The sequence below is a fragment of the Anopheles darlingi genome, chromosome 3 (assembly GCF_943734745.1).
Source record: "Anopheles darlingi chromosome 3, idAnoDarlMG_H_01, whole genome shotgun sequence".
In the NCBI taxonomy this organism is placed as follows: Eukaryota; Metazoa; Arthropoda; class Insecta; order Diptera; family Culicidae; genus Anopheles; species Anopheles darlingi.
This window is the reverse complement of record NC_064875.1, coordinates 46,441,544-46,465,947: the sequence shown is the minus strand read 5'-3', so window position 1 is coordinate 46,465,947 and position 24,404 is coordinate 46,441,544. Positions and strand designations below refer to the sequence as shown.

Sequence of the window (24,404 nt, the reverse complement as noted above, 5' to 3'; positions counted from 1 at the left end):
CAGTGAACTGAAAATTGATTGCCATGATAGGGATAGTAGTTGGAATAATTTCTCTCCATCATTTTTGTAGGCTATTTTGTATTCTAAAAATGAATCCTGTCCGTACTTCAAACGTATTAGATCAAACTTTTGCTTTTTCATATCAGACGAAACCTATTAATTAACAAGCATTAATTCATTAACCGGCAGACGCATCCATTGATTCAACACTGTCTCTAAACGCCTCATAGGATTGTTTTACACGCACGTTTCTTAAGTACTAATATAAGCTTTTTTGTGCTTTCTGTGCAGAATGTTACTAAAGCTTTTGAAAATTGTTTCGTGCAATGTAACAAAGTGTGACTTGATAATCAAGCAAAGTTACGATTCATTGGACATGTTCTATGGTTTTATTCATTCTAGAGAAAGAAACAATAATAAAAAAACATTCTTATCGTATCTCAACACTTTTCATAGCTTTCATCAGGACGCATGCCCGAAGAATTGGCTAGAACTACAGAACTCGTAATATGGCGTTAGTTTTTATGACAAGTTTTGCAACAATAATTAAATTCGTTGATTAAAGCTGACGGATGATAACGGGTTTGGTATGTTCTTCTGTTTGCAATTGCTGCTTTCGGTGCCGGTCTCTTGATTGTGTGAAGAGTGTTCCATTTGGTCGGACTTGGCTTGGGGTTTGAATATTTGTCTCTGTAGTGCAATAAAGGGAGACTCTAGCACCAAGCACAGTATCCACGCGACCAGATAAGAGAGGAAGACTGACGCTGCCCAAATTGATCCCTAAGTTCGAAATAAAAATGAATGGCATTTAAGCTGGATGACTCTCAACGTTCACTTACGTTACTTACGATTTCAATTATTCTATAACGGAAAAAGCTCCTGGTGCTGAACAGTGAGAATTTGATGAGGAACAAATGGCATAAATATGCACTATATGTAAGCCGTCCAACGATCATGAAGAACGGTATATCTGCTAGCCGCGTTAGTAGCTTCAGAAACCGGAAAGACAACCCCAAACCAACGAAGAACATAACCGCGCCATACACTATTCGAATGGTTGGAAAGAGTAATGACATCCAGATGGAGGGAGTGTTGAAGCGATATCGATAGAAGATGTATCCAGCGGCAAAAAGTGTCGGTATCAGCAGACAGCTAACGAGCCAGCATATTTTCACCATCTAACAGAGTATAGAAAGCAGAACTCATTAACGTATCTGATTCCATAACCTTCGCCTGAGCAAATACTAACCCAATTGTAGTTGGTCCTATTCTTAGACAAATGAATATAGTAGAACGCACATCCGATCGCGAAGGTGTAGTTGAGCAGATACATATGAGTAGGCACATAGACGTCTTGATAGACTTTCCAGTACCAGAAGAAATATCGAATGTGTCTGGAATGAAGAATTTCAATTGGTTATGCTTCACACCATCGCGAGCACTTATCGCTTTAATTATTTCTTACTCGGGAGCGAACACTGGAATAGCATCGTACTCTTTGACATAGATTATAACCGCTGTGACAATATAGCAGAGCAACAGCAATGCTCCGATCAGTATGTTTCGAATTTTTGGGAATCGCGTGATCAACGCACAGACGATCAATCCGTAGATGAAAAGGTGGAAGTCCGCTGCAAGATACCACGTGTGTAGCATGCACTGAAAAGAACACAGGAAGGAACATCGTAAATAAATGAACTACTCTGTATTTTAGGGACCCTAGCCTTCACATACCGGTTGATCGACCTTAAGATAGTTGTTGATGTAGAGCATATTGGTCCACCAATTCTCGCGACAATAGGTACGACCAGTTTCGACGCCCTTACGCCACAATGGTCCATCACCCATGCGTATCACCCATGTAGCCTCGAACAGCATCACAAACGCATAGACGGGGGTTAACCTGAATCAGAAAAAAGTCAGAAATCAACCGTTTTGCAGTGAATCGGATTGACGCATCGGATGGAAGCACCGATACCCACCTTACGTAACGGGCTAGGGAAATGATAACTATTTCGAAAATACCAACTAGTTTTTTTGTTTGCTCAACTCTCTGCACGAAGAACAATACCAAGAGCATGCTGCTGATGGCAAAAAATGTTGTCACTATATGCGTTCCGTTGATGATTACCATAGATACCAGATCGTCAAAGCGCTGTTGGATAAGAATGTGGCGTTAGCATACCATGGCTCGCTGGGTTCTTCACTTCCACCTTTCACAAACCTCCTCGATGGTCAGGGCGGTGCGTGGTTGGGCATAGAACACCACGTGACCCAATGTGACACCCATGAAAACAAGCATTCGAATGGTGTGTATGTACCGTAGATCGTGGCTCAGCTGATCATCGGTTCGTGAGGTGATACGATACCAATTTCGTATTATCGAAAAGGATACCAAAATCATTTGCTTTTGCGACTGTAGGTCCGTTTTGTAGTGATTCAACCCGTGTGTAGTCTTACAACTATAATCGTACCAGCTAGAGGCGAGCACGATACCGATCACTCCTAGTGTGATCAAGATAAACGTTATCTCTAACCAATCTGAAAATCGATCGAGAAATCGATGTTAGTATGGTGGAAATATGGATCGGTGTAGACTCCAAAGGAGCAAAGGAATAGTCTTACCGATGGGATACGATTGACTGGCGCTATCACAGTATTCTATTTCGGTTTGAGCCTTGAGTCCATAGTCCCTCAGCAGCTCCACGTTGACGCATTTCTCCATCAGCTCCGAATAGTTGCGTCTGTACTCGTCCGTATCACGGAAAGCGCCTGGCAGGAATGTGTACTGAAATATTATACGTTCGAAAAATGTACTGTTTGGATTTGAAAGAATCTCTATTTACACTTCAATATGTAGGTTTGTATAATAGATAAATGATTTTGGATAAAGTTAATAAATGGTTTTTGAATAAAGAAACAAAACGTAGAATGAAGAAACAAATTACGTTTTGTTCAAAAGTAAACCAACAAGCATCAAAAGTAAACCAACAAGATAAAGTTAATAAATGGTTTTTGAATAAAGAAACAAAACGTAGAATGAAGAAACAAATTACGTTTTGTTCAAAAAGTAAACCAACAAGCTATAACTGATCATCTCTCAATCATGACTCAACAGTTGGAACCTGCAGTCTGTAGGTTTTTTTATAAATGATAAAAGTGAAAAAGCGCATGTGGAACTGAAAAAAAACGGTAGCCGCTAAAAAGCTAAACCGAAGCGTCTGGATCTTTTCACTTTCTATGCGTCTGCCCTTGAACTGATTCCCATTGGTCCAAGACAATCATCGTGACCCGTCCAGATGCGCGCTAATGTGCCGCGATTGTCTAATTAATTATGACCGATGTTGCGCTATTGCCGTTCCGCCCGAGAAGGGGCCACCGCCACACTGGCTTCTTTTTTATGAGCCGCGTAACCGAGGCATTCACGTGTTTGGTCCGGAAGAATCCGGATAGAATTATAACATCACCATATCCTTACCCGGAAGTCGGTTTCAAGCTTCGGAACGAGCAGTTGGGTGTCATTGTAGCCACCGGATGCGCGTAACCTTTGCTCGCAGTCGCGCATACAGAGGCCTCGGTCGAGATGGGCATGATTAAGGTTCTGCTTCCAGTTGGCCGATGCTCGCTCGATTAGCTGCCAGATGTCGGATTGATTGTCCGGGTGAACAACTGCTTTCACTACGCAGTACACGGAACCGATCGTTGGGTTGTCGTTGAGGCAGATATCGTAATCATCGTACATAAACACTCGTGGCATTCGCCAATATTCGGAAGCTGGAGGCGAGAAGATCGAGAAAGGAAAACGGAAGCTAGCACAAATCCTCGAGGCATCCTCCACTCTTCAGCAATAAACATCCTTCCTCCTTTGTGTCATATACGCACGTTTTAAGCTCGTCGCTTCACCACCTGCGATGCAGGAAACCACAATTACCCCCAGCACCCACCGTGACCACCGGTAAACGGATCGATCGTGCATCATCATCTCGAGACTCCACTGAAAGGGACGACGTCTGCTCACGATACCATCTAACGCTAAACTGATTTCTGGGCAACATTGTCTGGAGATGATGTGCCATCGTGCAAACCAATAGGTGTGACTTTTTGGAGGCGAAATCTGGGTAAATATACCAATCCAGTTTTATAAGTCTGATGGCGCCCTTCTCCTCAGTGACTACTCCAACGCGTCTCCTGTTTCCTCGCAGGTTGCATCAGTAATGAAAAAAGAAAAATTGGCTATTTTCCACAATTAAACTTATTTTTTTTATAAACTCTAATTGAACATTTTGATGAGCGATTTTTTGTATGTTTTGTTATGTTTACTGTATATTTGGGAATTTGGGAAAGGAGTCTAGTCTTTGTCCTTTGAATAAATGCAGGCAATAGGACGGCTCGTGTTCTTCCTCGTCAAGCATATACTATTGCAATTCGTGCTCTCTGCTATCAAGATACACTACTATTTCTTCTGTTTTGCCAAAAACATTATCTACCAGCAGAAGAAAGAATACCTCGTGTTCAAACAATAGCCGCGGAATGAAGAAAGCGTCATTACGAGGTGTTTCTAGCAATAAGAGTCATTACCTCAGTGTCACCGTTCTTGGGATACACATTTTAATCAGGAAGCAGGGATTTTGTTTGTTTTTGCGAGCAGTGATGTGCATTGCGGTTATGAAACGTGAACAAGGACGCGAGCATAAGAAAGCGCATCGACAGTTGCGTCAAAGATGCTACATTACCTTGGTTTTAATGAATTGCCGGCTGTGGTCATGCGATACACATGCACGGGATGTGAAGTGAAGTAACCACGGGTACGACAACGACAATCATTATCACGCAGTAATTCAGTTTTAAAAACATATTTCAGCAGGATTATGATATGTTTATATCATTAATGGACTATTTTAGTAGTTACTTTTTATATTTTTGTGAAGAATAAGTTCCAAAGCTGTATTTTATTAAAAATAAATTTACATCAAATTATAATCTATTGTTCTTAAAAAGTTGTCGTTTTGTATATCATTTATCGAAGTAATTTAAAGTACAAACTCTAAAAATGAATGTTTTAAAGCCATATTACTATTAGTTCCCCTTAAAGGTTTCTTTCTTTCTCACACAAATGCATACAAGGAACCGGAGAAGAAAGGACGATTTCAGAGAGAAAAAACCAGTGAAGCTTCCTTGAACCTTGAACTCTTTCACTTATTGCAGTCGCATTGTCATTGTCATCATTATCGGATTACAATCGGTCACCTACTCTATTTTGCTGTGAGATCCATTGGCTTTAGTATACATTGGTCGTGCTACTTGAGCAGAATAAATAACACGCAATGGAGATGAATATCTTATTGACACTTGTCCATTAATTATTGACCTTACGCGAGAATTGCCGGGAAATGGATTTGAAAAACACTTCGATGACGCTTCCCGAATGGAATCAGTTACCCCGTAACCTTCAGCATGCCGTAACGAACGATCTTAATACTCAATCAATATTTGTGTTTTATTTGATGATCCATCTTACGATAAATTAATCTCACTTTAAACCCTTACATTTACCCACCAACTAACACTAACATGGCAATCTTAAAAATCGTGTAAGAATCATCAAAATCGTTGACTAAAAATGACGCGTGACATCGGGTTTGGTTCGTCTTTTTGTTGGCAATAGCTGTTTTCGGTGCCGGTCTCTTCGCTGCCAGATGAGTGTTCCATTTGGTCGGAATTGGTTTGGCTTTTGAATATTTGCCTCTGCAGAGCGATGAAGGGAGATTCTAGCACCAGGCACAGTATCCACGCGGCCAGATAGGAGAGGAAGATTGCCGCTGCCCAAATTGATCCCTGTAGTGAAAGCGGATAAACATAACATTTAAGTTGACAGTCATGCCTCAACGGTGAAGTGACTTACAATATCGATCATTTCATAACGGAAAAAGCTCCTGGTACTAAACAGTGAGAATTTGATGAGAAACAAATGGCACAAATAGGCACTGTATGTAAGGCGTCCAACGATGGTGAAGAACGGTATATCTGCTAGCCGCGATAGGAGCTTCAGAAACCGGAAAGACAACCCCACGCCTATGAAGAACACAACTGCACTGTACACTAATCGAATGATTGGGAAGAGCAATGACATCCAGATGGAGGGAGTGTTGAAGCGATATCGATAGAAGATGTATCCAGCGGCAAACAGTGTCGGTATCACCAAGCAGCTAACGAGCCAGCATATTTTCAGTATCTAATGGAGGATAGAAAGCAGAACTCATTAACGTATCTGATTCCAAAACCTTCGCCTGAGCAAATACTAACCCAATTGTAGTTGGTCCTATTCTTAGACAAATGAATATAGTAGAACGCACATCCGATCGCGAAGGTGTAGTTGAGCAGATACATGTGAGTAGGCACATAGACGTCTTGATAGACTTTCCAGTACCAGAAGAAATATCGAATGTGTCTGGAATGAAGAATTTCAATTGGTTATGCTTCACACCACCGCGAGCACTTATCGCTTTAATTATTTCTTACTCGGGAGCGAAAACTGGAATGGCATCGTACTCTTTGACATAGATTATAACCGCTGTGACAATATAGCAGAGCAGCAGCAATGCTCCGATCAGTATGTTTCGAATTTTTGGGAATCGCGTGATCAACGCACAGACGATCAATCCGTAGATGAAAAGGTGGAAGTCCGCTGCAAGATACCACGTGTGTAGCATGCACTGAAAAGAACACAGGAAGGAACATCGTAAATAAATGAACTACTCTGTATTTTAGGGACCCTAGCCTTCACATACCGGTTGATCGGCCTTAAGATAGTTGTTGATGTAGAGCATATTGGTCCACCAATTCGCACGACAATAGGTACGACCAGTTTCGACACCCTTACGCCACAATGGTCCATCACCCATGCGTATCATCCATGTAGCCTCGAACAGCATCACAAACGCATAGACTGGAGTTAATCTTCACGAGGGAGAGATCATACAAAGGAAAATTCTGTAATGCATGGCGAACAGGACTAGCAGTAGCATTACCTACCGTACATATCGAGCCAAGGAAATGATGAATATTTCGAAGATGCCAACCTGTCTCTTTGTTTCTTCTGCCTTCTGCACGAAGAACAATACCAACATTAGGCTGCTGATGGTAAAGAATGTTGTCACAATCTGTGTTCCGTTGATGACGATCATCGTTACCAGATCATCAAAACGCTGTCGAATAGGAATATTGCATTAGCATACCATGGCTCGTTGCGTTCTTCCCTTCCACCTTTCACTAACCTCTTCGATGGTCAGGGCGGTGCGTGGCTGGGCATAGAACACCACGTGACCCAATGTAACACCCAAGAAAACAAGCATTCGAATGGTGTGTATAAAACGCAGATCGTGGCTCAGCTGATCATCGGTTCGTGAGGTGATACGATACCAATTTCGTATGATCGAAAACGATACCAAAATCACTTGCTTTTTCGAAGCAAGGTCCGTTTTGTAGTGATTCAACCCGTGTGTGGTCTTACAACTATAATCGTACCAGCTAGAAGCGAGCACGATACCGATCACTCCTAGTGTGATCAAGATAAACGTTATCTCTAACCAATCTGAAAATCGATCGAGAAATCGATGTTAGTATGGTGGAAATATGGACCGGTGTAGACTCCAAAGGAGCAAAGGAATAGTCTTACCGATGGGATACGATTGACTGGCGCTATCACAGTATTCTATTTCGGTTTGAGCCTTAAGTCCATAGTCCCTCAGCAGCTCCACGTTGACGCATTTCTCCATCAGCTCCGAATAGTTGCGCCTGTACTCGTCCGTATCACGGAAAGCGCCTGGCAGGAATGTGTACTGAAACATTATAACATGGCGCAATGTTAAAAGAGAATTCGCAATGTTAAAAGAGAATTCGCAATGTTAAAAGAGAATATATTTTTTTAGTTGATAATTTGTAGCTATGCGTGGTTAAGAAAAAAGCTAGAACAGTAGGCGAGAGATCATGTCGAGCAACGGTCTCTAGGTGATTTAAAAAAATGTATACGCTTAGTTCATTCGAATCACGCTAACCAAGCTTGGTTTTATCTCTTTTTGGGTCTGTTCCGGGAATGTTATTTGTACGAAATTTTGCATAAAATATTCACCACACATTGATTGAGTTTGTGTAGCATGTGAAATGGTTGCGTTATTTATGCAAATCACAGGATATTAAATTGGCAAGATAAAGGCATTATCGTCACTCACTGGCTTCAACGGTATGTGGTATGACGAAAAAATAAGGAAATACATTTTACTAATCAGAACATCAGGAAGCACCTTTTTAACAAATAGCATAAGACTTTTGAAACATTAAATAGATCTCAGTTATAACAAAACATGGCATGGCAAATCATTTTTGTCAATTTTTCTGCTTTCAAACTGAACAAGGTTGAAATAATAAAAAATCATAATAAAAGGTAGAAGGACTCCAATACAGGTGTCTTGAAATGGTGTGGTAGGGATCATATTAGCATCAGCCCAACATCAGAAAAACTAGATTCAAGGTAATCCAAACCTGCTAGCAGCTACTCATTCGACCAGTCGCTGTTCTAGATGGTGTTTTAGACAGAGACGAACTAATGAAAAGAAACGTAGCATTGTAAAAAAGGGCTCATCTCGTTTACGATCACAGCTTTTCGAATAACAAAGAGTAACACCCTCCGAAACACCGTGACCCAGGCAGGTTGACATCATATCACCGCATATGTAAATGCGATGTGGTCGCTTCGATGGTATCGATTGTTCTGGAGTGTCGAAACCGGATTTAAGCTACCACGAGAGCTGTTGTAATAGAAGGAATTTCCGAGACTTTTGATTTCATTTCCACTAATTTTACGTTCACTGCAGCGCCGAATAAGAACTGGTTTTCCGCTCTCCTCCCGATGTAGGAAAGGGAAACCAAAGGCATACCACACGCGTTTTCGTTTTAACGCACGATATACTAAAATCATTGCAAAAATGCCATTCTGAAGCATCTGTAACGCTTCACTTTCTATGCGTCTGCCCTTGAACTGATTCCCATTGGTCCAAGACAATCGTCGTGACCTGCGTAGATGCGTACCAATCCGCCGCGATTGCCTAATTAATTATGACCGATGTTGCGCTATCGCCGTTCCGCCCGAGAAGGGGCCACCGCCGCACTGGCTTCTTTTTTATGAACTGCGTAACCGAGGCATTCACGTGTTTGGTCCGGAAGAATCCGGATAGAATTATAACATCCCCATATCCTTACCCGGAAGTCGGTTTCAAGCTTCGGAACGAGCAGTTGGGTGTCATTGTAGCCACCGGATGCGCGTAACCTTTGCTCGCAGTCGCGCAGACAGAGGCCTCGGTCGAGATGGGCATGATTAAGGTTCTGCTTCCAGTTGGCCGATGCTCGCTCGATCAGCTGCCAGATGTCGGATTGGTTGTCCGGGTGAACAACTGCTTTCACTACGCAGTACACGGAACCGATCGTCGGATTGTCGTTGAGGCAGATATCGTAATCATCGTACATAAACACTCGTGGCATTCGCCAATATTCGGAAGCTGGAGGCGAGAAGATCGAGAAAGGAAAACGGAAGCTAGGACAAATCCTCGAGGCATCCTCCACTCTTCAGCAATAAACATCCTTCCTCCTTTGTGTCGTATACGCACGTTTTAAGCTCGTCGCTTCACCGCCTGCGATGCAGGAAACCACTACTACCACCAGCACCCACCATGACCACCGGTAAACGGATCGATGGTGCAGCATCATGTCGGGACCCACTAAACTGGACACCGCTGAAGATGACGACGTCTACTCACGATACCGTCTAACGCTAAACTGATTTCTGCTGGTCAAGTTCTACCGGTCATTGTCTGCAGATCGTATGCCATCGTGCGAACCAGTAGGTGGGATTTTTCGGTGGGACGAAATGTGAATAAATATACCAATCCAGTTTTTTAAAGCTCGCGGCGCCGTTGTCGCCAGTGACTGCACGCTGTTTATGCTCCAACGCGTCTACCGTTGGATCGGTGAAGCTTCAAAATCGTCTAATTTATGGGATGATGAATATTGTGTTCCGGATAGCGATATATCCACCGTATCATCTTCGCGCGCATAATTAACGGGGAATCGTCCGTCTATTTCTGTTCCAGAGGCGCCTATTTTTAGAAGGTTATTTGTATATTCCTTTTTAATTTTTTTTTCTCCAAAAACTAGTCAAGCTAGATTCGAAAAATGTGATGTGTGTTACGTAATGTTTAGCATGAAGGTGAACATTCCATAACGTGTTAATAATCTTCGTCCGTCGGTTGGTCGATCAGAGGCAGGTATCGTCCATTATCCTTTGAATAAATGCAGGACATAGAAAGGCCTGCGCTCTTCTCATTTGCGGGCATACACTTAGCGTTGGAGTGCGTGTTCCAAGGGCTTTCTGCTCCAATATCACGATGCACTGCTGCTACTTCTGTTTTAGCGACACATTATCTGTCAGAAGAAGAGAGAAACAATAGCCGCGGGATGATAAAAGAACCATTATCAGGTGTTTCTAGCAGTGTGTCACCTGCCACAAGCCAGCACAATGTCACCCATCTTGAGATGCACATTTTAATCAGGAAGTAGGGATTTTATGTTTGTTTTGGCGAGCAGTGATGTATCATTGAAATGAAACGTGAACAGGGAACATGTGAACACAAGCAGGAACGACGACAATTGCAGTAAAGATGCTACATCCTTGGTTTTAATGGATTGAGCCCTTGCCGGTCGACGAACTTCGTCGAGATCTATGCTTAGCATGAACACACAGTGCAGCTCCTTTATCACAATGCCGCTGCAGGCAGCCCTACGCTAGGTGGTCGTTTTCTAGTCTGTGGTTTGCGCATTGTGATTGCAGCACGTGTAAGGGCTGCGAAGTGAAGTAATCACGGGAACGACAACTGTCGCAAGGCCAATGAAAGGCTCTCAGGATCAAGGTTGTATGCGATGGAGCGACGTCTATAACGTGGTAAACGCTAAGCAGTAGTATCATTCCATTAATTCGCTCTTCCGTGTTCAGTCACGCACAGCTTAGTCTTCTGTTCGGATAGCGTCTGTAGTGTTGTTGAAGGGTATGATAGTTTTATTTTTGCGTTACTATGTATCGTCCTTCCTTTAAAAGCGTTCCATTGCGATACTACGATCAGTAATTGCCCTTGCCTTTCCAGTCAACGATCCGCTATGTCTGTCTTGTCCATTTACAAATCCCAATGATGCACTTTAAGTGTTGAAATACACATTTAACTTATGTGGCCGATAGCCCGATAACGGCTATGTTGAAATAAACGTAAGATAAAGTGATTGATACGGTTCGCGTTTATGAAAATCATTCTCGTGGGAAGTTGTAAGTTGTTGAATACATTGTTGGTCAAAATGAATTGAAAGAGATTGCAGCATTGTTAAATTATAGATTAGCTAAGTTGGTCATCTTCACCGAAAATGGTTAGAGTGGTTGACCTCAAAGCGTGAATTTTGGGGCATCAAACCTTGACAATCATCACATTTGCAAATGAAGCACGTTGTTTGACCCACTATATTGGAAGCTATTTCCGTTGAGTAAACAGTCCGATATGGGACGATATTGCGGATCATATGCTCTTTTGGAGTTTGGGGCGCGGTCGGACTGTGTCGCTTCAAGGTGTTTTGGATTTTTACTCTCCAAGGTAATTTAGATTGTTAACGATCATCGTCCTCGCCCTGTCTCGTCAAATGGTGGGTCGAACATAATTAATATATTTTAAAGGTGTGCAATGAATAGGCATGTAAATGATTCTACCGTCTAATCTATTCCTGTAAAAATGTTGTTAATTTTTCTGTTTTTTCCGGCTTATGTATCCGTCACATAACCTGTTTGTTGGGACACATTGGCTCGTTAAATTAAACGAAAGAGCCTAATTATTTTCCCCTTACTTCTCACTGCAGAACTTGTTCCAGAACTTGTTAATGAAGTTAGTTTCAAAGTGGCTAAACTATTTGGGATTAACAGCAGATTGCATTGCCTGTCGATGCCATGTACTAATAGCAGCAAAACCAAAACTATTAAGCAGATAAGACCAAAGTTTCATCAGCATCGAACAGTGAATGATAGAATCAGGATGATGGGGATTAGTGGTCTTGAATCCGTCGAAAGTATCGGAGGAACTGGATTGGGTAAAAAAGTTGCGCACTCATCCTTTGAATATAGTGATGCATTAACCAAAACTTTTACGCTGTCTCTAATGTAGTTTTCATTATTTATCTTTCAGAAACATACGATGGCTGTCTTTATAGAACGTGTAAGTACAACGACTAAATTTTTCATCTTTCTCTTATCTTTGTTTGGTTCACTTTCGTCATCTTTATTTTCGGTTTCACTTAAATATGTAAATGGTATTTAATTGTACAGAAATAAGTTTTATTACTACTTACTGATACCAGTTACTGAGTTTTTACTGATAAAACGGTAAACCTCAACCAGTTAAAAGCTGTTCGGCGAAGCAGAGGAAGGAATCAATTGCTCTTGGTTTCATTCGGCTATGGGCAACTCCAGATCTGGGTCCCGCAGATAATTTTGTTTCCAAAATTTCAAAATGTCATGAGCAGGAAACATTGGCATACGATAGAAAACATCCAGGTGAACGTGAAATCGACCGTGATGGCCAGACATCGCCTCCAGCGGGTAACCGAAGCAGGAGGGTCATATTTTAAAGAATTTAAGGTTGAAATAAAAAAAAGTTCAATAAGTGAATTTTATGAATTTATAAGCACTTTCCGTAGTCCAAAGACATTACCAAAGCAAACCAAAGCAAAATTACTCTTGAAAGTTGCAGAAAAATACGGTTTACGGAAAAGATACGATACCTTGTGCGAAAGTTATTTCGCCACGTGTTTCGATTTTCGCGTTGCGCGCCAAAATTCAAGTGGTTGAAATTCGAGTAGATTTTGCTGATCGGGTGCTTAGCATGTCCGCTTCGCGGCTTGAGCTGGGATCGAAAAGCTTGTGTTATGTTACGCGGTTTTGCCGGATTTTTTAGTACAAAAAGAGTACTCAAGTTGTCTCATAAAGGTCAGAATATACATAAAACACTCATAAAAGCTCCTTGGAAGGTGCTTGACTTTGAAATTCCACCACTGCCACTGCAAGTGCGCTTCAGGTTGAACTCGGCTTGAAACTGGGAACGGCTTTTCCGTAGCAAACGATAAAACGATAAAAACGCGACACAAACGATAAAACCCACGACTAAACGATAAAACGCGACACAACTCGCGACTAAACGATAAAAACGATATTTTTCGATGAAACTCCGAGCGGCGCGGACGTGCGTGCGTGTTTTTCCGTGAAATCGTGAATTTTCCGTGAGATTTCCGTGGTGCGTGAAAGAAAAAGACGACCAGAAGAAGACGAAAAGAGTAAGCGCGTTGTTTTGATTAAAATTCGCGGAATGTTTGTGACGAATCTTGCCAGTGGCGTGAATTTCAAGGCCACGGTGCCCCGGTGTTTAGGAATTTAAAAGTCCTCGGCCACGGAATCGCAAAATTTGCCGCAGAAAATCTAGTGTTATTAACGCGGTTTTTCCATGTTTCTTTTGGCCCAAAACCCGTGCGGAATTGTGCTACACCTAGCGAAATGACAAAAAAAAAACCCCGAAGAGCCAGCCAAGAATTCCGTCACAGATAGTAAATATTTCTTACGCGCTGAGCTAGCGGAATTCCCAGCAACGAGTTTTGTTGAGAGAATCGCAATAGAAAAAAGCGATTTTTAGCTATCACGAAAGGCAGGTTTGGTTTGGTTTTGTAAGAGGCTCTGATAAGGCCAGTATTTTAAATAAGTGAAGTCTGTAATGTTCTCTTGGTAGAAAGTCAATCGCGCTGTAAAAGTTTAATATTTTGAACTGATCAGCGTATTCTATCTTTTGATAAATCTGTGCTTCTTGCTTCAAAAATATGCTAGGAAAGGAAATATTTGTCCAAAGAACAACTAAAGCAAATATTGAGGTACAAAAAGGGGAGCTTAACGTGGCGCGGCCAACCTTACTTCGCTGGGTGTAAAGGTCGGAAAACAACGCGCAATCCGAGAGTTGTTTTGCAACTTTCTTTTCGTGCTGGCGCCACGACGCACGGACGGAGGGACGGACGCACGGACGGAGGGGTGGCCACTTTCTCGATTCGCGGGAACTCGCGAGATTTCGTCCCGTGCACGACGACGGTGAAGGGGATTCCGGTGGTCGTCTCGGTTCATGGTGTTGTTCCCCGGGAATCCTCTAATTTATCCTTCGTATCATCAGCAGCACCGGTGTGTGATCCAGATTGTGGTCTTTCGTTTTGTGTAGTGTCTCAAATAATAAGCGGTGGTCCCTTATCTTGCCTGGTTTGGGTTCGGTGAAGTGATTTTGGGTGGCAAAACGCCACACCAAGTAAGCCATCGATAATGATCCATCGCGGATGGTGATCCAGCGCTGATGCTGCAGCTGGTGCTGGTGCTGCTGCTGCTGTGAGGTCCTAATGAGATGGCAAGGCAAAGGAATGGCAAGAAGATGGAAATAAAATAACACAACACACGAGCCCCAGCGTCAGCAGAGGGGAAGGGGAGCGGCAGCAGCAGATAACCGGGGGTTCGCTTTCGACAAAACCCACAGCCCATGCTCGGTTCCCCGGGTTTCCGCTCGGTTGCTGATAAGAAGTGTAAACATCGCGTGTGAGATTGATGCGCTTTAAATCAATTCGCGCCCGCGTCTGCGAGTGTTGTCTCTCTGTGTGTGTATTTGTTGGATGCTGGTAACCCCCCCCGGCCAAGGCAGATCGAACTGCGTGGAAATCGACCGAGGTGGGTGAGGTGTGATGATTCTCCCTGTACAGTCGCGGTGAACTTGACCGAAAGATTACGATAACGGTTTGTGTGCCGAGCGGAGCTGTGGACACAGAGCAAAAGGTAAAATATTATGTCTTCATTATGCTTAATCGGTGATGCCGAAATGCCGCCCGTCTCAGAGAGGAAGGCAAAGCAACAGAGGGTTTTCTCATTGAAGAGTATCTTGTATCCACCGCCGGGGGATGATACAGGATATCCACATCCTTGTCCTTGACCCGATTTTGGGATGCTTCTTTCATCACTGGCAAGACAAACGACCGGGCGGATCGGACCTTTTCCGTTTCTCGTTTATTGACAAATGAGGGAAGGATGGCTCTATTGTTTACTTGCCGTTGCTGGTTGTGGAAAATCAACTACTTCCAAGATGCTTTCGTTTCGAGAAAGAGAGATCCAAGTTGCCATGTTGCCAAGTGATGGAAATGGGTCATTCAATGGGTGTGTAGGTTTCCTTATCTTATCCACCAGTTGGGCCGTCATTCTGATTGTAGAGATATAATGTAGGTTCAATATGTTTATTTTGATTTATGATCGTTGTAATACTGTCGTCATGTTTATGACATCATCAAAGCAACCCATTTTAATACAACTCTATCTCGTTAGCACCTTGGTACAAGTATCGTTTTTTGAAATGTTTGTTACATTTTGGTTTAGTGTGAATTTTAAAACCAATTACTAAAGGCGACACACAAACATCGCTTAAGCTGTCAATCCGTTCACAACCCCAAGGTAAAGGCCAATGGCAACCAAAGCACGAACGAACCGTGTTCGTGGCAACCACGCAGCAATCGTATTTTCTTCCAGAACATGCTTTAGAGCATCGACCAGAAGTCGACCGGTTACCGACTTTGACCGTTCGGTCGGTGTGACACTAGACCAGCTCAAGGTGACAATGGCCCCTGCTGTAACACTGACACCGGACTGTGGCCGCGGTCAGCTAGGCTAAGTCGTCGCTAAGTCTTGCACCTTCAGCCCTTCAGTTTTGGACGATTCGATTGTGTCTTGTTGTTGCCGCGGTGGTGGTGGTCGTGGTGGTGGTGTATTGGACAACCGCCACTAACTGGTTTGGACGGACTGGCAAGACAGCCCTTTGCCCTCTCGCCGATCGTTTTGTGGGGCCCCCGGGCCTGGCTACCGGGACCGAAGGAACGGAACGGGCACGTTTTAGGCGTATGTTTCGCCTTTCCGAGCAACAAACATTGGCGCATTGTTTGTCCGTTGTTCGGGCCAGCAGGAGACGTCCGTAGTCGTGTGTCGGCACCAAAAACCATTTCAATATCAAACGGCTCCGTAACTGTACCGCATCGCCCCGAAAAGGTCGCCATAGCGCCGATGGAGAGAGGGATGGAAAGGGGTCAGGCGTCTATGATTTTACGGCGACATCAGAGACCGTAACCATCCCTACCTCCCGATGCTGGCACCGGTTTGCTGGTGCAAAGGTTTTCGGTCGAAATGTTGCGCAAATCGAGCGTTAAAAGTCGTGGAGGAAAGGCTCTACTTGGTTCCCCAAAAAGCGTCAAACGCCAAAGCATGCCATGGCGCATGTTGATGCTGGTACAGACCGTTGGTTCCACCACCATCAGAAATGGCCTGAGAAGTCTATCGGTATCGATGATGCTGGTGATGTAATTGTTTAACTTAGCAGCGCCGTCTAGTGTCACTAGTGTGGCCGCTGTTGTCGCAGAAGGTTTCTAGTATTATTTGGAACGTTTTGGTTGGCGCATATTTTGACAGCAGCATCATCTGCCATCAGTGCGTAGATTGAAACTTCGTGCTTCCAGTCGTAGTCTGTATGCAAAACTTTCCATTTCGATGACTATTTTATTCAAGACAGTACAGCAGATGAAATTCCCTAAAGGTTGCATTCTGTAGACCTTTTCTAGACCATTTCTGAAAGACACTTCGTTGTTTTATTGTGTTGCTGTGCTGTATCTTCGATACAGATGGTACCTCGTTGTGCTTCTTGAGAATTGTAACGTCCCAATGCATATTGGGGAATGTTACAATCATCTCATAGGAATGTTCTCCTTCGGTCGTTAGGATCTACAGTAAGGTCTATTGTTCTATTACATTCATATAGGATGTTAGACCTAGGCCTAACCAAGCTGCAATCTACAAGTGAGACATTAAAAGTACGAAAATTTCATTGTCAACGACACAGACAATGCTTGTCAATGGCCGAGTGAAGGAAGGTGTCGACGTAGCTCCCGTAGAGTTCGCTCGCTGTCACAACAAACCGAATGATGCAGCACCAGCAGCAGCAACCTCTTCTTGTGCCTTAGCAAATAGAGACCTAAACCGCCAAACCGAACCTCCTCTGCATTGGTGTGGTAGCGTTATGCAGGTGTTATGCAAGCGAACGTCAAACATACATTTTGGGACTTTGTTGGCTGATGATTTCCCCACACACAGTCGCCTTTGCTCGCTTGCTCAAAATTCGGAAAGTCGAAATGATGGTTGTGGTGTCGTACACGGAGGTATCTGTCTCATTGTGCCTTGGTGCACAGACTTGCTGGCTTCAGACAGAGCTTTGGTTTCATCAATACCTTTCGTCGCCTAAGATGCAATCTGGCCTGGGCACTACTGGGCGTATGAAAAGGGCGTTAGATTACGGACTGGCTGGCTGGCTAGCTGGCGGTAGTGCTTTCTTTCTTGGCAGTTGGTCGGTCTCGGCAAGGGTTCCGGGGTGTTGTAGCCCGGCAAATGTACCACTCTTCCCACCCTCCCTTCCGTTTCGCTTGGCATGCCGCCCCGGTGCTAAGCGAAACTTGGCGGAGTGCGTACACGGTATACGCGTTGTGTGGTTGGTCGTAGCGCGGTTCGAAAGTGAAAGTTTCCTCGACGTACAAAAAACCTACAAAGCACACATTTATTTCCGGATTCAAGGTACCACTATGGGACACTGCTATTAACTAGTGCAATAGAGAAACGGTGGTGGTGTTACAAGCGGCCGAAGACGAGCTAAAGCTACTACTAGCCTAGGAATTGCTAGTAGGTAGTATCGCTGCTGCTGCACGTTGCTGCCGTCATACCGTTTTCGGAAACATTCCAAGTTCCTGTACAAGGGCACAGGATTGATGGAACACAGCGAGGAAGCTATAGCTAGTAGGAAAATGTTTTCTACTAGCAAAATGCCTCCACCAAATCCGCTTATAGCAAAGGGATTTATGTTTATTAACCGAAGGGCTAAGAGCCTAAGAGACAGAAATATAGTTGAGGCCAAGTCCAAGCCATTATTTTTTTAGTTTTGTTAATCCTATATTGCATTCCGTGCAAATAGATGCAAATATATGCGCCAATTTCGTAAATCTCTGCTTCACAGGCTACTGTCGTGGGGATACGAACATTGGCCCATGCGAATGGCAATCAACCCGCAAACCAATTGTACTATGTTCTCCGTCGAAAGATTGCAGATAGAATGGTGTCCATAAAGGGAGAAATAACATTAGTTTTATACTTTTTTGAGTATGTTTTTAAAATCCACGATATAGATATAGAAACCTTCTACTGCAGCGATTAAGGCATTATTAACTCCTCTTTTCTATGATAAAGTATACCATTTTTTTGCCTTCCAATTGGCTTAGTCTTCAAAACGGAACCGTGGTCGAGATACGTGATCCCCGTTGCTGCTACAAACGGGATCTGGTAACTTTTGCAGCCACCAGCCAGCCAGAAGAAAGCGAATAAACCTGGCGGGCGTATGCTGTGCAGTGTTGGACGACAATTTCTTATGTCGTGTACTCACCTCACTTCTCCAGCCGACTCGGCGGTGTCGCACTGTGTTTGCGCAAGTTGCGAAGCTCTCACATTACGTAGTCCCCGCAGCCCACCGGGGAGTAGCCGTCTCAAACGGTTGCGCTGAGCCACGGCCGGAGAAAGCCAAATGTGTACCCCTTTCTCTTCTCGCCGCAGAAGGAAAGCGGCAGCGCGGCACAGCGCAGCACAGCGCTACCATTTAGGTAACTGTGGCCTCGTGGCCGTGTGGCGCAGGGGACTTTTACTATACTGCAAGACTTTGGCATCGTCATATGTGCTCTTCACCACCGGAGCACCGGAGTGTAGTGTGCATTAGCTCCGTTCCTTTGCCAAGTGGAGGACCGGACCCCCCTAGTAGACGACGACGAGTGCACGTGTGCGTGATCGTACACACCCCTTAGGCTCTCGAGGTGGTGGGGTGGAAGGAGATAGCGAGGTTGTTCCGCTCGGCAATGTGTGAGATGCGAGATGCCTTTAAGCGGGACCGATCTGTCGCTATAGCCGACTGTGAATGGGACGGATGGGCGGCGCGGATGGGGAGGATGCTTACGTCAGGTTTTACTACGCTTTGGTGGCGGCCGGGTGCATCGTGCGTACCTTTTTAATGGTGGTGCGTGAGCGGGTAATTTGATTTTCGTGTGCCAATGATACATGTTTTTTTTTTCGTAATCCTCGCTTCGTGGCGGAGAGTTCGTTGGCATGCTGGGGACGCGCTCCCCGGGATGGCGAGTGTCCAGCGGAAAAGAGTTGTGCGCTTGTTGGTGCCGCCGGTGTGCAACTGCCGGTTGTAATTAAGCTTCCTTTCCATTGTTTTTGTTTTGTTTCGATTGGTAAAGAGGAAAACCGCGGTGGTGGGTGAGTGGATCCTTGTATCTAAATACTTAACACATCTACGACACCTTAACGCTACGGATAGGATCGCTGCGCAGCATTAAATGTTCAAATTGTGTCAGTTGAAGCCACTTAAATTAAATGTTTGTATTGTTTCTTTCATTTAAGTAGGGGCTTTGGTTATTTCGGGTCAAAAAAGGCTTATTTTTGACGATTTTTAGTGAAAAAACCATTCAAATTGATTTTTTCAAAATAATATCATATTAAACAATAATTTTCCAAAAATATTTGGTTCTATTTTGGCGAAAATTTCATCAAAACTACGTTCATGGTATCCAATTTGGAAAGGCAAGTTTGCAAAAATGTACTTTTTGCGGTGCCACTCGTAGCAACGTGCCGGGTCATCAGAAATATACAAATGAATATTCTTTTGTTAGATTATAAGTTTATCCAGGTAGCCCCGTTGAGTTTTTATAGAATTTCTCATTTTTCGATTTTTGGCAGATTTTTAAAGATGCAAGAAAAAGCCAAAGTGATGCTTTTTACGATGTTGTCACAAAAAATGAGTTTTACATAATTATTTAAATAAAAAATTTCAACAATTTTTATAAAAACTCGACGGGGCTACCTGGCAAATAGTGCACGGATTATGTGTTCAAAATTTCAAATCGCTCGGTCCAGTAGTTTTGATGCACCGACTTTAAAAACGCAGGATTTGGGTCGCGAGACGCTTTGAGCATTGTATGAAACTTTGTTTTTCAAAAATCAATATCTTTGTCAGTTTTGGTTCGATTTTTCCCAAAATTTTACACAATACTCTTGAAAGGATAAGAACTCATAAAAAATGTAAAAAGTAAATGCGAAGAAATGAAATAAAATACCGAAGCTGCTCCCCCTTAACATATTTTCTTTATTCTTTTGTGGCCTCTTTACCAAAAAGCTCAGAGCAGCCACCATTGTTCTGAATGTGACTTCCCTTCAGTTCAATTTTTCTCAATGTTATTTTATGTATTTTGCGATCCTTTTTAAGTCGTAGATAACGCGCCACTTAACTGGTAACGAATCGTCTCCCGCCCTCCCCGGTTTTCTTGTTGTGTATCAGTGTGTGCTTTCAAATCCATCGCTCACTGTTTGACATTGCCATGCGACTTCCTGCTAACCAGCGTGTCGGTGCTTAGCGCATTAGAATGGTGGTAGCGCGCGCGGATATGGTGCGGATATCGCGAGGTTTTCAAGAAACTGCTCCTCGCCTTCACACGATCGTACCACCACCGTGATCGGAACAATCACCACCGTGTACTACTGCCGGTTAGCGTTAGGTTGGTGACGGTGCCGGAGGTGCCTCAAAAGCTTTGACCTCTACTGGTCAACGCGGTTGCGCAATCATGTGACACCTTCACCGCGCACACTATCGCACACGCTCGTTGTTGTTGGTCGTTGGTCGGAGCATCGAGTGGCAAAGCAAAGTGGCACTACCTTCTGTTCGATTTCTCGCGTCGTTCCGGTTGTGAGGATGGCAAGAATTTGTGTGATTTTGTGAAATTATGTGTTGCATCTTCGCCACACAACCGCTTCTAGTGACGTATTAGTGTGACACGGTGCGCACAGACGAACAGGTGACAACTCCGGAAACTGTTAGTGATTTTGTGTGTTACTTGACGGTACCACACCGGTCGATACCCATACATTTGTGTCTTCTCAATCGATACTGAAAACACTCCGAAGCACACATACTGAAAAGAAGACACAGGCCTGGGAAGCTGCGCCAGCAGTTCCGTCGATGGTGGTGTGCACACATATGGGTGGCAGAAGGTGGCAGAAGGTGGCAGATGCGATTGGCATGCCCCCCTCCTCCTGACCTTGAACTTGAAATGTTGTATTCTCGTTTTTGGTGAGCAGCTGCTGCTGAGCCTCCTCCGGTGCTGTGTGCACTGTCCTGCCGAGACTTGGCACGGGTGCAACGCTACAATGCCGGTATCACACACTCTGGCATTCTGCCGCTTCCCTAGCCGTAGCTAGCGGCCTACTACCACCCGCGTAGGTGGGCACGATTTGGTCGCGAATCAGCGGCATTGACATTGCGGCCAAACTCTGCTGTTCCGTTATTCCGTCCGCCACGCCAGAAGACGCCACTCTGCGGCACGGGCACGAGTTCTGGAATATCCGACCGACCGACTACCCACGCTGGCCTAATGTGGGGGCGGGTGGTGGTGGTGGTGGTGGCAAATGACCAAAAACGTAGCCGTGGCCGCTTGTGCTAGTCGTTTGTGGCGTGATTCAATTTAATCCGCAGCACCACCGGCAATGATGATGCTCCGTTAGGTCCGCTAGTCCCGTGCTAGCCAGTGTGGCCTCTATCGATCGTCCGCCGCGTGGTCGTGCTATTGCTGGCCATGAGTGTAGCGGCATGAGGTGCTTTTTTTTTAAGGTTTTGGATAAATTAATTCATAGTGATTTCTCCGAACCATTGGACATTGGAGCTCGTTAACACATTCCAACTAAATTTTTAATATTTGTTTTATCAAATGATTTTTTTTTAATTTAGCCCATCTTAATTTTCAAGTTTTAATTTATTAATAATAGTATTATTTCTACCAGATGTGTTCCTGCATTTGCTTAGCCGAAAAATATTCTCCCCTTAGCATATTTTATCCCTTTTTTTGCAACTACGACTGAAATGCATCAGCTGGTGCTCATATCGATCGCCAGTGATGGTTTCCACTTGTTATAGGTTCTCGTTGAGGTTCCATTTCGATCAGCATGGAATTATAACAGCGTGATAAAAACAAACAACCTTGCACTCAAGGATATTCATAGTGCATAGCTTTTCGTACACAGGTTTCCCGGCGCTTGGAATGATTGAAAGTGATCCCTTCCCCATCACGTGCAATGATTCGGTGGAGAAATGCCCTTTCGCCGCAACGATAAAAGCAACTACCCACTCGTGCAGTGTCGGTACTCAGTTTTGACTTGAGGCAGTAGAGTATCCAATTTACGTATTTTCCCATTATCCATTTAGTTTCAATCACATTCAGAATGCTAATTGGTTTAATTCTACTATCATTGCCTGTTTGAGCTCGAGTTCGATAGTTTCTCGTTGAGTATCGTTCCAAAAACCACATTCAGATGCGTTGTTGATACTCTGCAAAGCCCTGTTATTAGAAATAACAAACGAAATGCATCCCTTCCGGCACTTTACCGCTTATAACGTATGGATGCAGCCATTTTGTAGACCTTTAAACAACCAAAAAATTGTATGCATTTTAAGTGAAATCACCAATAGTTCTTTACCGTTAAATGGTACGGCTTACTTCTAAAATTTTGAAAACATTCAACTAACATAAGAAGTCGCTAGAAAAGAACCTTAAACACTAGCCGGAACTTGGATTCAAAGCTATACCACCATCCATTCGGCACTAATTCGATTAGCAAATGGAGTTCCCGGGTTTCTGCTTCGTCCTTAAGCCTCGTTTAGCGCCACCGCGTGGCCTTTTCTTTTCCTTTTTTTTTCTTGTCCAAGCGATGCCACACGAACTGGGGGACGGGAGACAGTTGCCAATTAGTTGGCACGGTAAGAGGCAGCAGTCGCAGAGAGGGAGGCGCGCACGGATTCGAAACGTGACCATAATGGCACGAGCCCCCCCCCAGTACAGTGCACACGAATTGCATTGCACTTTCCGTGCCGTGTTCGCCGCATCGTTGCGCATCTTTGACATTGAACGATATCGGCTCGGCATATGAAACACCCCACGGCTGGCTGGCTGGCAGGGCATGTGTTCCGGTTTTGTGAAATTCAATCATTTTGGAGATAAAAATGAACCCCACGCGAACCCCTCGGCACGGCTTCGAAGGCCGAGATCCGGAGGGGATTAGCTACACCGTCCTTCAAGGGCACCATGATGGAGGAGGGAGGACGGAAAGGAAAGTGCACCTTGGTGGTAGTAGCACGTGTGTGGTCACGTCCTAGGAGCCCCCATTAATTTGCATGGAAAAGGGGGATAACAATAGGCCTAGTAGCTTTCACATTTGTGTATCTTCATTCATCAGTAGTGTTCTATTGACGAAATATGTTGAATGCCTAACGGCATGTTTGGTGGTTACAAATTCAATTTACAAGGTAGCTCAACATCCTGCTAGTGCTACTACTAGTGCTACTGCTGCTAGTACTGTCAGCTGTGGTCGAGAACAATATAGTTCGACATTAATTACGGTTGCTTCCTTGGGTTTGATGTAATCATCGGGGATCGGCGCACCTGAACAGAAGACGCTGGAAGAAGGAGAATAATCTCTTTTATGCTAGGCAAAGCGTCATCCAAAGCATCATCATCATCATCATCATTAAAACCCATGGGCGTTGATGGGCTAGGTAATCCTATTAGTTTTTCTTAATTATTTTCCAACCATCCTACTGTGCACCCGCGAGTGTGGTGGCTGCTATTCATCCGCCGCAAAACGCTGCCAGTAACGGGAACAAACCCTGGCCACCGTGCACCTGATGGTGTCCCTTCATTCGTCGCCCGGTCGTTGTGCCTGTGTTGGCGACATAATGAATTCCCCGTCAGCGGCGGGGCACCACAGGATAACGGGGAAAGGGGGAAGCATTGTGTGACACGCGGTAGAAAGTAGATGCATATTATTTACTTCGTCACGGCACAGGAGGACCCCCTCCTACTACTCCTGCGCGCGCTCTCTCTCTCGCTGTCACCGTTTATTCTATGCGCATGATGAGATAATGTCGAGGAAAAGAAGATGACATCGGTCTGATGATAACTTCCGGCCGGTCCGGTCGCGGAACCCGTTTCGTTGTAATGCATTTTTAATGAGAAATTAAAACGATCCTGCGCGGCGCTGCAGCAGAAGCAACGCGTTTTGTAGCGTTTTGAGACTTTTCTGGGGGTGAAAAATTCAATTTTTTAAAAACATTTTTTTCGGGGGGACGGTTTTAGGTCCC

The 24,404-nt window shown here is 44.2% G+C and overlaps 1 protein-coding gene across 3 annotated transcripts in view; it reads left to right on the top strand.

The window, feature by feature from the left end:
* Positions 1 to 13,299: 13,299 nt before the first annotated feature.
* The window catches only part of LOC125954580 (serine-rich adhesin for platelets), a 48,597-nt gene continuing 37,492 nt past the window's right edge, over positions 13,300 to 24,404 (top strand). Inside the window, exons 1-2 of one of the 3 annotated variants that reach the window (XM_049685009.1) lie at positions 13,300 to 13,410; positions 14,286 to 14,929. The gene's annotated coding sequence lies outside the window, so the exon portion shown is untranslated. Of the gene's footprint in view, positions 14,930 to 24,404 lie in introns of all 3 variants that reach the window. The other 2 variants (XM_049685008.1, XM_049685007.1) reach the window with 2 other exon arrangements.